This window comes from Hermetia illucens, chromosome 2, assembly GCF_905115235.1.
Source record: "Hermetia illucens chromosome 2, iHerIll2.2.curated.20191125, whole genome shotgun sequence".
Taxonomy (NCBI): Eukaryota; Metazoa; Arthropoda; class Insecta; order Diptera; family Stratiomyidae; genus Hermetia; species Hermetia illucens.
This window is the reverse complement of record NC_051850.1, coordinates 126608839-126626676: the sequence shown is the minus strand read 5'-3', so window position 1 is coordinate 126626676 and position 17838 is coordinate 126608839. Positions and strand designations below refer to the sequence as shown.

The 17838-nt window shown below is 39.9% G+C and overlaps 1 protein-coding gene across 8 annotated transcripts in view; it reads right to left on the bottom strand.

Moving 5' to 3' along the window:
- The window catches only part of LOC119647424 (E3 ubiquitin-protein ligase Nedd-4), a 176152-nt gene that overhangs the window by 87463 nt on the left and 70851 nt on the right, over positions 1–17838 (bottom strand). The gene's annotated exons all lie outside the window — the stretch shown is intronic.

Genomic DNA, 17838 nt, shown 5'->3' with positions numbered 1-17838 from the left:
TGTTGTTGTCTTAGACAGTGCCATGTGGGATATCCCACGTCCACCACCCTATACACTGCTCTATGCAGATAATAAGTTCCTAGTATTGCACAACAAAGCACTGCCGGTAGAATGCGGGGGAGCTTAAAAATCCAGTCTAAAAGAGATAAAACCGGCAAACAGCCGTTAATTTGTAGGACTATATACATTTGAAAATTCTCAAAAAATGCAGATTGAAAAATAGATTGATTGATTCTTCCTTTGTTTGGAGAGGTATTGAAGTAGCTTGAGTTTTGAGTTTCCTGGATAATTTCCTGCAAATTTTTCTGCTTTACAGAATCAAAGAGCCTAAGAAAAATACTTAAGGTGGTAGCAGTATCTACTGGCCTTAAGGCCAAATGGCATTGCGACTAAAAATAAATGCTCCTATAGGGGAGTAGCGCATGGGAAATGATCGCCTCTATAACTTTAGAACCTCAAATTCTCGTATAATCGTGTATGTCATGTATTATCTGCGAATTTATTATTAATTTATTATTAAGGAACGAACTAGAAACGAAAATAACAGTATGTGACCCCCACATTAAAAAAGATTGTCAATTCTATCGCTGTTCTAACCATGCAGTGTAGCACCGAAGCGAACAATAAAAAACTATGCATTTCGCAGAACGCTTGAAAAAGAAGAATAAGAAATATCCACGATATGAGAGAACTGAAAAATTAACCCCTTACCAAATATATGATAGTAATGGTAATTTAGTTAATAAAAGAAGAAAGTGAAAAATCCATTCGGTTCTACAGAAACTGTAAGGCAGTGAGACCAACCCTTAAGGATGAATCCAAGTACAAATAATAAAACAGGCTATTATATATTATTTACATTTATTACAACACTATAAGGATTAATTGGCTATGCCAAATAATTCAATTGCTTCGTCCATTCCTGCAACCGACAAATGTTGCAAAGACCGAAAATTCGATCAAACTGCACCATTTTCTTTTTATCCCAATACCGTAATCACTAGTGTCGATAAGGCCTTGACAACTGCTTTAAGAAGATTGGTGAGACTGCCAATAAGTCCTGTGGCTACGGGTTCAGGTACTGGTTCAGCTGCTGGTTCGGGAGCAGCTTCAGGTGCAGGAGCCGCACTTATTGCGTATAGACAAATAAGCAAAAATGTTAGTACCAAGGCCAATTTCATGATGAAAGCGTTGATGCGACTAAGAACATTCCTTGAATACTCGCGGTATAAATAGGTAGTGGAATTATTAGGTAGGGCTATTTTATTTGGTCACGGTACGCCTATTTCGTGACAAACATTTATGAGATAATGGCACTGATATTTTATTAGAAATGTATATCGAAGACCGCTAACGAATATCTATAAAGTTTTGCGTCACTAGTCTTAAGCTTTCTTTGGAAGAGTCGTTCTTAAGGGGGTCATCCTGTGTGAAGGTCGTTTTTTTCGCCGTTTTTAGAAATTTTTTGTGACGAGCTGGATAGAGGTACAAAAACGAATTTTTCACCATATATTTACTAATGTCTTGAGCATGTGATAGCATAGTTCATTATTGCAATATGGTATCCCGTCTAAGCCTGCCTTAGTAAGGAACTCCAGACATCCCGGTTTTGCACCGAGGTCGACTAATTCGATATCTCTAAAAGCTGTCTGGCGTCCTGGCCTACGCCATCGCTCCATCTTAGGCAGAGTCTGCCTCGTCTTCTTTTTCTACCATAGATATTGCCCTTATAGACTTTCCGGGTGGGATCATCCTCATCCATACGGATTAAGTGACCCGCCCACCGTAACCTATTGAGCCGGAGTTTATCCACAACCGGACGGTCACGGCATCGCTCATAGATTTCATCCTCATGTAGGGAGCCAAAAATTCTTCGGAGGATTCTTCTCTCGAACGCGGCCAAGAGTTCGCAATAGAGAGACTACTACTTCAGAAAAAGACAGATCTGGACATGGCACAGCCATTCACGAAAAAGTCCTCATCAAAGATTTCATTATGCGACACGTCAAAAGTTTATTTTTGGCAAGAAATCGCTCACAAACCTAGTTAGGCTTCTTATTAAAGTAAAACGGGGAATTCAAACTAAACAGCACTGAAATCTATTAATCGTATGGTATAACCGAGACAGTACCTAGGAATTCCGCAAAGTACCCATGCCCGATTTGGTGATTTGAAGGATACTCTGCTGTCCGAAGTGTGAAGCTGATACTGACACGGCATCTCTGGGAGGAAAATAAAATAAGCGCACTGAATGTGTTGGTTATCTCTTGATTGGTATATATTACTCTTTCTAAGAGATCAGTTTTCAGTTTGAATCGCGCGGGTAAGACAGACATCACGATTTTTTTTCTTTAAGTTGACAAGGTTGTGACAAACACTTTTCGTTTTTTGCTTGGTTTTGTACGACACTAAAAGTACATTCGACAATTTTTGCAATGTTTAATTATATTGAGTAAAGAAGAAGAGTACAGAAACGGTCAGGAAGACACAGAAAGCCTTCGGAGACCATGCTTTGTCGGAAAGGAATATTAGAATGCATTATTATTATAATTAAAGGTCACGGAAGTATTGAAAATGAAGAGCGTCCCAGACGACCATCAACCTCTACCGATGAACAACACGTCAAGACAATCGAAAATCTTGTGCATGTCAATTATCGAATGACTGTTAAAGACCTTGCCGATGGCATTTTGAAAACATCTGTCAATACCATTTTGAAAGATATTTTAGGCCATTCACGTCACGTGCCAAAACAAACATTTCACCGTGGAACGGATGAACCTGCCTCGCGATGTTGTAGGCAGGGATATCGTTAACATTGCGGCACGTCGTCATCGCCAAATCGATTGTATACACGATATGAACCGTAAGGCAATACTCGAAAATTCTGATAATGGCATGCATTGGGAACCGCAAGTTTTAATTGATCGCAACATTCCACAAAAGCCCGTTTTTTGACAAGACGGTCGCTTCATGCTTATTATAACACCATTGAACGAATGTACGCGGGGAAGAAGATGAACTATGGCCCACTGGTAGTTGTATTTCCCATACTAGTCTCGGATATAGGTGATGTACCTAGATTTCTCCCGGCTTGCCAAGAACCAACCACCGCCACGAAAGCCCCTCTCTATCTTTAAGTAGGTAGGATCTTACGATCCTAAATGCTCGGCCCTTAGCGCTAGGGTTAGATAAAACTCGCCATCTACCGAAACTGTGGAAACTCGGATACGGGCATTTCCAGATTGAGGACACAAGTGAAACAGAATATCATCTCCACCCTACTCGAAACACAAATTCGCCCTTAACAAATTAAAAACAATAAAACAGGTTTTACTTAATATCTATTTATTATATGGCAATGAAAATCAGTAAGAACCGATCATTCTCTTTATTTCATCCCACTACTGAAATCAATAATGAGGATAAGGCCTTTATAAGTGCGTTAAAAAGATTGGTGAGACTGCCAACAAGTCCAAAGACAGGAGTAGGTTCAGGTTCAGCTACTGGTTCAGGATCAGCCTCAGGCACAGGAGCTGCACTTATTGTGTATAGGGAAATAAGCAAAATTGTTAGCACCAGTGTGAATTTCATGATGAGAACTATGATATGACTTCTAGCATTCCGAAAACACCTGCGGTTTAAATAGGTAATGGAATCACTAAGTGTAGCTGGTTAATATAGGTCACGTTAGGCAATAAGGAAGTTTCATATCATTTTAAACTACTATTTCGTGACAAGTATTGCATTTGTGGAATTATGGCATTTAACTCTATTAAGAATGAAATTCAAAGCTCGTTACTGAAAATCTGCAATTTCTCTGCGATTAATACTTCTTCAAGAAAAACTGTTGGAATATGGACAATAGTTGCACCATCTATTCATCGACTTTAAAGCCGCCTATGATAGCATAGACAGGGTAAAACTGTACACGGCCATGAAAGAATTCGGTATCCCGAGGAAATTAATAAGACTGACTAGGCTGACCCTGACTAATGTGCGAGGCCACATAAAAGCAGCAGGATCACTCTCAAGACCATTCGACATCAACAACGGTCTACGACAAGGGGATGTCCTATCATGCGTCCTCTTTAACCTAGCCCTAGAGAAAGTGATCCGTGATGCTGAGGTAAATGCAAGAGATACGGTCCTCTTTAAGTCCACCCAACTACTGGCATATACTGACGATATCGACATCATGGGAAGAACCATCCGAGACGTACAAACTGCCTTCATCCAGATCGAGCAGGCGGCGCGAGATCTTGGGCTGCACATCAATGAAGGCAAGACAAAATATATGGTGGCAACGTCAGCACCGAAGACCAATCAACCAACAACATCAAACCGCACTGGTCAAACACGAAGAAGGATAAGGATAATTGATAATTTCTCCTATCTAGGGTCGAAAATTACAATCGATAATAGCTATGACGATGAAATCCGCGCACGATTGTTGTCAGCCAACAGAGCCTATTTCAGCTTACAAAAACTGTTCCGCTCGGAACGTCTCATCATAGGGTCAAAGCTCTTACTCTACAAGACAATGATCTTGCCAGTCCTCATGTATTCCTCGGAGACTTGGGTTCTTAGCAAGAAGAATTGCGAACTCTTGGCAGCGTTCGAGAGAAGAATCCTCCGAACAATTTTTGGCCCCCTACATGAGGATGGGCGATTCCGTAGCCTACATAACGACGAAATCTATGAGCGATACCATGATCGTCCGGTTGTGGATAAAATCCGGCTCAATAGGTTACGGTGGGCGGGTCACTTAATCGGTATGGATGAGGATGATCCCACCCAGAAAGTCTATAAGGGCAATATCTATGGTAGAAAAAGAAGACGAGGTAGACCCTGCCTTAGATGGAGCCATGGCGTAGGTCAGGACGCAATGATGAAGAATTTTCACCTCATGTCACTAGAGCTATTCTCGTTTTGTTCTCGGATTATATTATAGTTACCCCAAGCAGCAGACAGGGATCGAAATGGAACTTGGCATAGCATCAAGATTGCTCCAATTTACAACAGTGATAAGATAGTACCTTTAAAACTGATCGGTTTATATTGATTGCGACACTTGGATCCGTAGATATCGAGGGCTAAATATCATTGATCGGTGGTGTTAAGGTGTAGCCACTTCGTGGTTCAGCTTAGAAAAGAAGTAACTGCTAATTCAGAAGTTGGAGACATCATTGGGTGAACTTTAACCAATTACAATTGATTTGGAATCTTATTCAGCCAAATCTAGTGACTGCATTGGAAAAAATTCTGTAATCTCAATCAGTATTAGACCAAGAAAAAATCCTGCCTTAATACTGAGAAACTATCTGCGAAGATTTATTATAAGAGCTAGGATTTAGAATTCCGAGTTCTCAGGTAACCGAATTGGAAGGGCGAGATTCTCAAGCATCTGCACATCTGTCAAATTCTTCGTCGAATGCAAGAAATTTCGACCTTGGATAAGTCCTCAGACCTTACACAAATGGCATTGAAAACGGATAAATTGGCCAATTGAATAAAGTAGACATTAACGAAACGGCAAATGGTATATTAAAAAAGCTATTCACGCAGAACGAGCGAATCTGTTTTTATCACAAGGAATTTAAAGCGGAAGCTCAAAAGTGCGTCATTTGGACCCTTGAAGCCATCGAGAAACGCAAGCAGCACAAATTTTAGCTCGATGTTAAAGCTAATCATACAGCATCGAGAGTTTATCCAAGCGAATGTTTTTGATTGACATGGGCCCTAAAGTTTTTGTCATATCTCGCTCAATTCTGGTGGACGTAGGAGAAAACACACAACATTACGGGTTTAGGGACGCGGAGAATGGTGTTAGGAGAATTTAAAAGTTTAGCGATAAATAACAAATTTCAATGCAGAGTTAATGAGCATAAAGACCTTAGTAGAACCAACAACCGTATCCAAAAGAATCTTATTATGCAACACCACTGATCCGTAGACCTCCTGTTCCTTAATTTTGTTAATGGAACATTCAAGTAGAAAATACATCAAAATTGTTTCTTTCATTCTAGATCTGCCAATTGAATCCAATAAAACCCACCTTTTAAAAATGCATCTAAACACGAATAATAAATCAAATTGTTGCCTTATGAATATTTATTACGTCGCCATAAAAATCGATCAATTATTCAAGATTGCTGACGAACTTCACCAGAATCCAACGTCTAATTTATCCCACTACGGTAACAATTACTGTGGACAAGGCTTTGACAATTGCGATAAGAAGATTACTGAGGCTGCCAAGAAGTCCAAAAATGGGAGTAGGTTCAGGTGCAGATACGGGTACTGGATCAGCTGCAGGTACCGGGCCAGCTGCAGGTCCAGGAGCTGCACTTATTGCATATAGAGAAACAAGCAAAAGTGTTAGCACTAGTGTGAATTTCATGATGAAAACTTTAATGCGATTTGTGACATTCCTTAAACATCCGCTGTTTAAATAGGCAATGGAATTTCTAAATGGGGCCATTTAATATGGTCACGGCATGCCGTACGAGAATTTCATTTGACTCTGAACGTCCAATTCGTGACACACACTTACATTTATTAGAAAGCCTCCTGCACATTCAATTAATCCATTCAATGGATTCAATGATTTGACAAAAAATTAATTCCCTGAAATGGTTGTTAGGGGAATTTTGAAGGCTACGACCAAAATAATGGCAGTGTGGGAAAAGCAATCCATTCTTCGAAAAAACTCATATAGTCCCTTTCGGGAATAGTCTAAGGATCTGAATCAGATGAAATATTCGCCGTTGCAAAGTTTGCGTTTGGCTTTTAAACATCTTCAACTTCTGGGGTATTTTGCACTTGGTATTGAATGTTGATGGTTATCCGCTCATGACTTTTCTTTCTTTACCCGTCATCATATGGAGTCAGTATAGGGTGTTTTCTCCTCGATCAAAACGCCTACCATGTACCTTCAATAACCATGAACTTTGCCTGTTGGCCAATGCAACCAGACACACTTGTGTACGCTTTTCCTTAAACAGCGTCAGAAAATATGCCGCATAAAAGCAATAGATTCTGCTAAAACACCCATTTATCTACTCAAGCTCATAACAATATCTCCTATTAGGAAAATTCTGCGAGCGAATCCTCGAAAACGGATTCTCTCTCAACGATAATCAACTGACTCGAATCTAACTTTTGTCACTCAAGAACTAGAAGCCAAATCAGAGGGCGAATCAACCCCTGAAGGCGTTCATCTTCTGTACCTAGGAGACATTACTACCACCGAAACCTTCGCTTTGCGTCTGAAACTACCCTTCGAATAAGAAGCGAGAAAACCAGAGAAGCAAGTACGAGCTTAAACGATCAGGGGTGATGCTAAAAAGAAATACTTGAATCTCAAGGAGTACGCTAACTCAAACCAAGAACCAATATCCTTGCACGTTTCACCTACAACGGTAAACGTATTGAAACCGTTGATCAAATGTTTCCTGCAATCGACATATATTTTTGACGCTGCCTTTCCGAGACGTTTATCAGTGCAAACCTAGCCGCACTGATCCTTGGAGCAAACTTCATTTCCCATTTTAAAATCCTCAGGCAATCAGATTCCCGTCCATCGCAATATCATTTCTAGAAGCCTGCCTACAATTTCTTCAATCGATAGATCTTCTTACCGATATTACACATCCATCGTAGCTTTCCAAAGTCAAAAAACGTGGTGTGTACGATCACATTCTCGCATAACCGGGGTCTAAAGCAATCAAAACAGTTGAAATATAACCAAGGCTTACATTGACAACGACTTTCACCAGCTTTCAAGCAGTCCTTTTCCCGATGCACTACACTGAACTCCAAATAACAACGAAGAACTTCCACCATGCGGGGATTACCGAGCTTTCGGAGGCAGGGTTCCATAACTATATTTGACGGTTATACGATTTGACAGTTACGAGGCTGTGCAATGTTTTCCAATATACAATTGCGTCGAACATTTCACCAAAGTCCAACCGCACCAGTAGACTTTCCAAAAACCACAAGCCTTTTAGACTTACAATTTCAAAATGTTTGAAATTCGCAACAATGTCCAAATTTCCCAACACATGCTTGCGAGGACTCGACTTCGTTTTCAAAAATCGACGACACACTGATTTTCTCAGGAAGAATATGAGTAGGGTCTGGTAACTTTACTCCAACGTTTACACGGCAAAGTCCATCTTTGGAGCTCATGAAATCAACTATTAGAAGAATTGTCAGTCGAAAAAGAATCGAACCACTTGCGGAATACCAGCGCTAATCTTTGACAGTTTCTCGACACGATCCTTGTTCAAGCAAATAACCAATTCCCTGGACCCGGAAACGAAGAAAGAGCTCAAGATCAAGCTGAAACCTCTTCGTAATGCCAAATCGTCCTTGAAGCTTGCTAAATCGATACCAAATGATTCTAATGTGTCAGTCTACTGCGATGTCTCGACAGATGCGCATCGTCACCACATTCCTTATCGACTAATACATATTCCATATCATCCACCGTATATCGACCCTGGCGGAAGAGCTATGATCTCTACCAAATAAATCTGCCCACACATAGGAGGACATGGAGGGACGGAATTGCCAGCGTTGTCAACACACCAAAATTTCTCGGCACTGCACACCTCTAACAGGAACATGTGATGTTCCAAATCCCCATTTCAAGCACATTCAATCGACATATTCGGATCGCTTCCTAAATCGCGCGGATATACTTATCTGCTTATCTACAATTGACCATTTCACCCACTGGCCTCAAGTCAATCTTCATGATGATGATCTGGCTGCTAAACCGTGAAATCTTCATCACCATAAAAATGTTGGTAACTGTGTTTACGTCAATTGTATTGAAAGGAGTAGGTGAAATGATCAACGTAAGTAAGCAAATAAGCATATCTCATATTTCGAAAGCTAAATCTTCCAGTCTCTCCAGTCCAAACGACATAATCGAGCGTCGTTGGCAGCATTTACTCAAATCTTCTCTCACGACGAAACGAACGATTGGATCGCAAAACTTCTCATCGTTCTCCTCGGAATACAAATTATTTTGAAAGTTGCCAGTTACTTCAGCAAATATATTTTTGGAGAATTTTTCTTCGACGCCATCAAATTAAGTCCTTTTCTCGACAAAAACCGAAAGAAAATGCATGCGAATCAGGCTACTCCTACAGCTCATCAAAAGTTTCCACGAGAGTACCCACGTTTTCGTCAGTATGGAAAGGGTTAAAGTGCCTTTCCAGCCTACATAGAAGAGGCCTTATTCCGTCATCGCTTGTTCTAACAACGAAGATTATCTACTCGGCACCAATCAGAAGTAGGAGTCGTAGAATCTAAGTCACCTAATACCTGCAACCAATGACTAGCAAATCTACAACCTTCAACATCAGTAAAAGAGTCTTAAAAACTAATAGAGACCTCTGATTAGAGGAACTTAAAAAAAAATCTTTACAGTTTTGTAGTGATAGACTCTGCTATCCTCCGCTATTAAATTGCCTTGAAACTGAAGGCAAATAGAGCCGAGACTAAGATGATCTAACGAGCAGAATGTGGAAAGCGTGCTTGTATACACAGGTAGCGGCATTGTTTCCGTTGATTTCAACACCGAACTCCATATCATTCGTTGAGAGATAAATTTCTAAAATAATCGTCATTTTTCTTTAAGGCTTAAGTACCAGCTACATGATTATATCGCCCCGGACCTCTTAATTTAGGGTTGATTCTCTCTTTTAATATGAAAGTTTTCAAAAACATTCTTAGCACTTTCTAATAAAAATACGAAATCAAGTTTTAGGTATTTATTACGACATCATAATGATCGGCAAACTATAACGGGCCATTTACTTCCTTCCTTAATACAGCATTTCTCAAATTCTCACTCACTCGACCATTTTATACTTCATCCCACTACTGCAGTCAATAATGTGGATAAAGCTTTGACAAGTGCTACCAGAAGATTGCTGAGACTACCAAGAAGTCCAAAGACGGGGGTAGGTTCAGGTCCAGCTGCTGGTTCAGGTACAGGTTCAGGAACAGGTTCTGGCCCAGGAGCTGCACTTATCACGTATAGAGAAATGAGCAAAAATGTTAGCACTAGTGTGAACTTCATGGTGAGACCTTTAATGCGACTCAGAACATACCTTGAATACTCACGGTTTAAATAGTCGAACTGAGGTATTTAATATGATCATGGTATGACGTAGGGAAATTCCACTTTGAACGTCTAGTTCGTGACAGACATGTGTAGAATTATAGCACTAAAACTTTATTAAAAATGCAATGTTGGGTCATTGAGTAAAGAGCTCGGACCTGCAAAAATCACATGCCTCTAATATTATTGACCAATTTTAATTCGATGAATAAAAGGAGTAAAACAAACGATCCCAACAATCTCCTTCAAGTTTCATGAAAGAAATTTAAAGATCTATTTATAGAAAGTGCAAACAACCGATTAAAAACTTATTTTTTATAGGTGCTATATGAAAGGATGAAAACTGAAAGAAGGTCACTTACCGAGGAGGAGCATGAGAAACCCTTTCAGAGAACTTCGTCCACTGGGTGTACTGGGTGCTATAATAACATCCATCCTACAAGAAGCACTGCACAATGTTAACTGTGCTTTGAATTAATCCAAAAAAGCGAAAGTAAGGTAATCGGTCCTATCTTTTTCGGTCAGCACTAAGAAGATGGTGACTGAACAGTCTAATTTCAGTTTAATATATTAGAGCACTTCATTTCTAGACCGTAATGATAATCTAGGAGGCAATGTGTTCAAAATTGCACTCGCCAATGATTATTAGTCCGATTTGAAGCAGATACTCATTGGCAGCTATATCAGCTGATGCCCAGCAAGCAACCTACGATATAGATTCTTCTGCCATCAGTGATATTTGTAGCGCAATCTTCTGTTGCACTATCCGAGCACCATCGTTCAAGCTATAAATGCTATATTTCACTCATCTCTGCAGTCGATACCATGACACTAATTGATCTTGTTATTCAAACAACGGTTATCCTTCCACCCCTCCGAAGAGCTAACTTTACTCAATCCAACACGCCTAAATTACCGTACACCACAGTGGAAGATACCAGGAACGCCAAGATAAGTTGCCCTACCTTCATAAACTAATGCAAATGCTTTAACTCCGCCCCTAGATATGGCCATTTCTAAAGAACCAATAGACCTTGTTGTATAAAATTTTCAAAATTGTCGACATATCTAATAACAAGTATCCTTACAGAAAATCAGATTTGCTTGGCAAAAAACTATTTTCCTCCAAGATAACTTCATATCATTTTATTAACTTGTCTAATTCTGTCCAAATAACCCTGAAAAACTTCATTCATTTTGGTCCATTAATTTCTTACAAATGACCACAAATAGGAGTTAAAACATTTGCAGAAATGTAGCACTAAAAATATACAGCATTCAGCCAACAAACACGTGATCAACGGGCCGAGGCACAGTCAGAGACCAACAAATTTATTTTGTTTTGTTTTAGCATTTCACGCCCTACAAGCAGTGATATTTCAATATTTTCACCACATGAATTGTGCATGTCCTCTAAAACTTGCAATAAAAATCGTTAGACCTTGATCAAGGTTGTTCCGATAAAGTTACGTTATACCTTAGCACTTTATCACTACCAGACTCTCGTGACAATGAGCTTGCATATTGCAGTTTGGTTAGCTTCGAGGTGCACGGGAAAATGACTTTCACTTTAACTTAACAGAGGAACTTAGGGGTTTTATATGCAGCACATGTTTGACATTCCATAATAAAAATACTTAATAGTAGTACCACAAACCTAAATGTTAGCTATTAACCCAAAGACCTACTAAATATGGAATTGGAACAGTTTATATAGTTCAATAGTTCGATTGCGAATGTGATACGCAGTGACAGGGTAGTTATGGATTTGCATCCTTAGTTCATTTTCAACAAAAATTCGGCAAGTGTTCCAAGCATCGTTTGAATAACGAATATCTCACTTTTGTGCGCGATTTTGTTAGTGGAGTGAAGTTACTCATACAAGAGTGTACTAATGTGAAAATTTGTTCTTTTTTTTTTGCTAGGGTCACTGAGCAAATTTCAAAATAATTTTAAAAAAATATTTTACTTGTGTTGGTGTTTGTACTCTTTATTTACGGCCAAGAAGACTATACACAGGAGGTGAAACTTGTCAAAAACAATAGAACAAAAAATTAATCATCCGGTTTCAGACCGACTCAAGATCGCAGTGCGTTCTGCGGAAACGTTAAGGGGGTCATCCCGTGTGTCAGATCTGCGGAATCGATTTTTTTTTTGCATCAATATAGTATTCGTTCGGAAGTTAAACACGTGATAAGTCACATGCCAGATTTATGTCGATCGCCGTAATAAAGCTGGTATTTATCGGTTCGAATGACGTCGCTAAATGGACAAGAATTGAAGTCAAGGCCGTACATGTGTTTCTTCAAGAAACCTAAGTTTTATGGACTAGGTATAGCAGATTAATGGTCAGTTAAGGTTTTGTGGCTAAAAATCGCGTTCTACTTTTTAAATGGGTTTTTCTCGAAACCATCATCATCATCAACGGCGCAACAACCGGTATCCGGTCTAGGCCTGCCTTAATAAGGAACTCCAGACATCCCGGTTTTGCGCCGAGGTCCACCAATTCGATATCCCTAAAAGCTGTCTGGCGTCCTGGCCCACGCCATCGCTCCATCTTAGGCACCGAACCGCATGTTGAAAATCGGCTGCCACCGTAGCCCAAAATCTATCCAACGGAATTCTTTGAAATTTTCACGACTTATTCAGAACATATTGCTACGGTCCGCAAATTAGGATAATTGCAATTCATTCAGTAGTTTTTTTTATTCATTGAAGAAACCGTGAAAAAACCCCAAAATTCACAAAAAAAAAGTTTAAAGCGGCACGAAAAATTTAGTTTTTAATAATCCTAGTTTGCGGACAGTAGTTAAGGAGAAAAACATCCTTTTTTTGGAGATGGGTCTATAAATTGCTCTGTATTTCAATAATGAACTATGCCATCGATCTGGAAAAATTACTATGTACGCTCAAGATATCAATAAATCTATGGTGAAAAATTCGTATTTGTATCTTTATCCAGTTCTTCACAAAAAAATTCTAAAAAAAGGCAAAAAAAGGCCTTCACACGGGATGACCCGCTTAATGTATTGTGTATCGTGTTTCTATGGCACTTCTGTGAGTGCGAATCTATGTAAATAAGCAACCAGCTATAGTGTCATTGCAATACTATTGGGGTCGCCGCCTCCTACGACTGGTTCTGGCATCAAGCTGGAACATTTCTATATCAAACGCGGCCAGATGCACTAAAACTATCACACAAATGTGAATCAATATCAATGATGATGCGCAGAACGCAACTGCGATCCTAACTTAAAGTCCTGCCCACCGGAGGTTATATTTTTTGTCCAGCAAAACTTCAAGGCTTGTCTAGGTAGTTTCACCTCATGATCTTCTTGTTCACGGCGTTAAGCTGAAGTGATAAAAGTGATATCCAATTATATAACTTTTTCCATTACAGGCACAAATTTTGGGCTTTGGGCTTCAACAAGAAAAATATTGAAAATTCCACCCTAATCCATGCAATGCGGATGGCTCAACAGTTGAACCAAATCGGGGGTCTAGTAAGGGACGGGAAATTTCGCAAAAAAAAATCCACTCCTCCATGATGTTTTCAGACTTCAGTCCCGCGTTAAATGACTTCACGCCAAGGTATGTATAAATAATCGGCATCACTATTGGAATGCCACAACGATTACCGAAAAGTCGACTACGGCTGGGATGTTGATCTCAGAGACCCGAGACAAAGCACCAACGACTAAGTTATCTTTACCGGACACATGCTGAACGTCCGATGTAAATTAGCTGATGTAGGCTAAGTGCCGAAATTGGCGAGGGGAGCCTTTATCGGGCTTCTGCCTTAAGGCAAAAGTTAGAGGCTTATGACCTGGGAACAGGGTTTAAGGGAGAAACGAAAGTACTTGATGGTCAGATACGCGGCTAGTAATTTGCGATCATGGGCGCTGAACGGAAAAGCCGGATTCAACTGGTTTGAGAAGAAACCCAACGATTACCAGCTTTGGGTCAGCATTTGGTGAAGAGCAGAGCCTACTGCGATGTCGGAGGCATCGAGAACGCGACTAGGAATTATACCCTGTTAAGGGAATGCTAGAAGTGTAGCCTGTACCAGCTGTTACTTAGTGGTTCCTGAGACCACACAATCTGCCGCGATTCTTTGGTCTTAAGGCCAGACAGGAAAGCGTTAACTAATGCCTGCTGGTGAGCGAGTGGATAGGAGGCGACGTTAGAAGTTTACCATACATAACAACCTTCTAAGGTCTTTTTTCCATTTTTAACAGCGAAAACCTCGTGATCGCTTGCACCTTGTCTGAGCACGGTTGTATGCAGTCAGGTGTGATGGAATGGCTTAGAAATTTCACCTACTGCTGGAGAAATTTGCACTTTTCAACATTAAGGATTAGGCTATTGTCAAGAAGACGTTGAAAAATGCACACACTGCACCAAATGCTCGGACTCGAAGATGGCAAATGCGGTCAGAATGTCATCCAAGTAGATGAAATAAAAGTCTAAGTTTCGTAGTATCGCGTTAATGAATCTCTTGAAGGTTTGCACGGGATTGCACGGGCCGAAATTCATCCATGTGAACTCGAAGAATCCGAAAATTGTACAAATTGCTGTTTTCGGAATATCTTCGGAAGCTACAGGGATTTGATGATAAGCCATGGCGAAATCTAAGGTCGAGAAAACACGACAGATTGCTAAATAATGCCCAGTCTTGGGTGGATGGAATGAAATGCCGGTCCGAAATCGTCTGAGCATTCTGGCGTCTATAATCTCCACACGGTCGCCATTCGCCGTTGGGTTTTGGGACCAGATGGAGTATAAATGAACAACTATGGTTGCAAGGTCTGCATATACTCTGCTTAAGTAGCTGTCCAAACCCTTTCCGCACAACGGCGAGCATCTGAGGCAGTCAAGGACCCACCTTCCATTGGAATTTGGGAGCCAGTAATACTGATGTGCTGCTGAACATCATGCTTAATTGGCTCAAAGGGACTTCGCTCGGTAGTGACGTTACGGTATTTTTGCAGAAGTACACGAATACGTTGGGTCGACAACGTTTTCAAAAAAGATAGAAAAGAGTGCTGATTGAGCAAGTTGAAATTTTCCCTGGCGTCCTAAGTAAGGTTGTGGGGTCTATCAGGGACCTATGCTGCATATGCACCAGCAGCCCATAGTGATACAAGAAGTCTGCGCCTTATATAAGAATACTGATGTCAGCCAAAATCAGGCGCTACGAAAAAGATCCTACGCAAGCCAAGGCTCAAGTCTACTTGCCTGTTGCCGTAAGTTGTGATGGACGTGGAGTTTTCTGCCGCTAATTTCAGCTGCTGAGGAAAAAGCTTATTGGGTCTGGAGACAATTGCGTCTACTAAGGGGATCAAACACTGTAAGGCGACGTATTGCAGCACTTAGCGAACTCAGTTTTTTCAGTTCGCGAGAAAGGTGCATGGGCTGGTACATTTAGTGACTTCTTCTTCTTCTTCTTTACGATCATACCAACACACGCCTGAGCTCCATGCAGACCGACACGTGGCTACCTTAACTCCTATTTCTTAAGACGGACCTCGAACGTGTTCGCGGTCTCTCGAACGCAAAGCATTCATCATCGCCGTCAGTGCGGCCACAAACTCAAAGATGCACTTAACACATTCAGAAACAACAAAGGGCCGAGTGTGGATACAATAACTGTGGAGCTACTAAGAACAAGGAAGTATGAGGATGCCGTCCAAGTTTTATAAGCATGATAAAACTATGCCAGATGCTTGGCGCAAAAGTGCCATTTATAAAAAAGAAGACAGCTTCTGCAGCAAAAACTGTAAGACAGATACTGGAGAAATGTCGGAAATATAACGTGGATGTTGTCGTTACCTTCAAACGAGTAAACGAGGTGACAGGCTAGCCCAAATTCTATTCAACAAAGTTTTGAAGTATATAATTACACAGATACCAGTTGATGTAAATAATAAACTACTGTACAAACCATTTCAGATAATGGCCTATAAGGATGATATAAATATCTTGAGACGATCGAAGGAGAGCGCGGAAGAAACGCTGGTAAAACTTGACGGTGAAGGTATTTGGCTCAAAATGTAAAAGAGAACACTAAAATCATGACACAAACTAAAAGAAAAACGTCCCTCATTCAAAATCCAGAAACTAAACACATACAACTTCCAAGCAAGCCATGTTGTGTACTTAGGCGCAATTCTAGCAAATGACAAAGAAATAGACGAAATCTACAAGAGAATCAACAACAAAGAACCAGATGCCGCCATTAATATTAAAGCTCCAATAGGTAGGTCATTTAGCCCATATGGACAGCAAAGCAACTTCTAAGCGCCTGCTGAAAGGCAAGGAAAACCCCGAAAAGAAACACAAATTACACACTGCTCGAATTCTAAAATTGGAACGCGCGATCGTTCGACGGAGAGAATGGGGACGAAGCTTTCGGCAAGCCAAGGAAGGACTTTGAAGTGTAGAACCATTGAAGGAAAAAAATTATAACAATGAACATCTAATATCAAAAAGCTTATCAAATACACTAACATTTATTTTCCTATAATCTGAAGAAACGCTTGCTACTTAACATGTTCGCTATATATTATTGTAACTAACGTTAATAATCTGCCTGATCTACAGAATTTTTAGCATGGAATATTGCTGAAGATATATCTTGAATTTTCTTTTGTATCATTTGTGGAAAATTGATCAAATTCTTAGTCTCGAAATTACCAAAGAATGACTATTACGGATCTCATTCTTGTCAACAAACATAGCACGTGAGCAGTCCCTTCTTACATGTGTAGACATCCTGTCAAACTGAACAGAAAATCATGTCACCAACTTCGCACTTTCATCAAATTTTCATAGAATACAATTTTCAAAGAAATTGTATTGAATCGCTTTTGATAAGTTATTCTTTTATTTTTTTTTTTTTAATTTTAAAACATCTGCGCAAACCCCAAATACGAAAATTGTCATGGAAATGCTGCAAAATTGTTTTAAAATGTGCAAAACACAGCCCCATGTCCCTTTTTACTTGTTTCGATCAATGCGAGCGTAATTACAACTTAGCATTAAAACATATCACTATGATCGCCCCATTCAACTCCCACAGAAAGAGGAGAATGCGAACAATTAAGGAGGAACATCAATCTAAGCTTCTCTTGAGTCGAAGCGGGTCCTTCAATCCCGAGTGTAAGGCCTTGCCCCCATGAAGCTTCTGGTAATTGCTGATTACTAACAGTAACAGCAGCAACATTTCACGGGGCAAACAACGCTGATCCGACGAATTTTCCATGCAACCATACCGCATTTGGTAGAAAAGTAAAGAGGTTTGCAGCCAACATATTCAAATTTGAGATTTACCGAATTGGAACAGTACATATTTTTGAGTCGTTTGTGTTTATATGTAAGCGTTGCTTATAAAAAGTTTCTATCACTAAATATACTTACCGTCGGTCTTGGGTTGTTTATATTTATTTTTTGTCAATAATTTACTTAATTTATATAGCGCATAATCAAATAGGTTAGATTTTAGTACGAAACACAGTTTGCAAGCATTATGTTATCAATAATTAGCGATGTCTAACTGTTGCAGATACAAACACAATGAAAACTTGAAGAAGCTCCATTTATAAGATATGAAGTAAGGTTAAAGGAAAATTGCATATCTCATAACATGATCAGCCTCTTAACGATTAAGAAACTGCACATACTCCATTTGATTG